This window comes from Dipodomys ordii, unplaced genomic scaffold (genome assembly GCF_000151885.1).
Source record: "Dipodomys ordii isolate 6190 unplaced genomic scaffold, Dord_2.0 Scaffold12, whole genome shotgun sequence".
NCBI lineage: Eukaryota > Metazoa > Chordata > Mammalia > Rodentia > Heteromyidae > Dipodomys > Dipodomys ordii.
Genome location: NW_012267228.1, coordinates 1,818,108 through 1,818,482, shown reverse-complemented (window position 1 = coordinate 1,818,482; position 375 = coordinate 1,818,108).

The following is a 375-nucleotide window of genomic DNA, read 5'->3' as shown; positions in this document are numbered from 1 at the left end:
TCCGGCAGCGCCGAGTGCGCGTGCGGGCGCCGGGGGCACAGGCCCGGGCCCCGGGCTCGCGTGTCACACGCACCGAGTGACGGGCCCCGCGCGGGCCTCCGCGTGTCACACGCACCCAGTGACCAAGCCCATGCACTGGGCCTCCGCGTGTCACACGCACCCAGTGACCGAGCCCATGCACTGGGCCTCTGCGTGTCACACGCACCCAGTGACCGAGCCCCGCGCGGGCCTCCGCGTGTCACACACACCCAGTGACCGAGCCCATGCACTGGGCCTCCGTGTGTCACACGCACCCAGTGACCGAGCCCCGCGGGCCTCCGCGTGTCACACGCACCCAGTGACCGAGCCCCGCGCGGGCCTCCGCGTGTCACACGC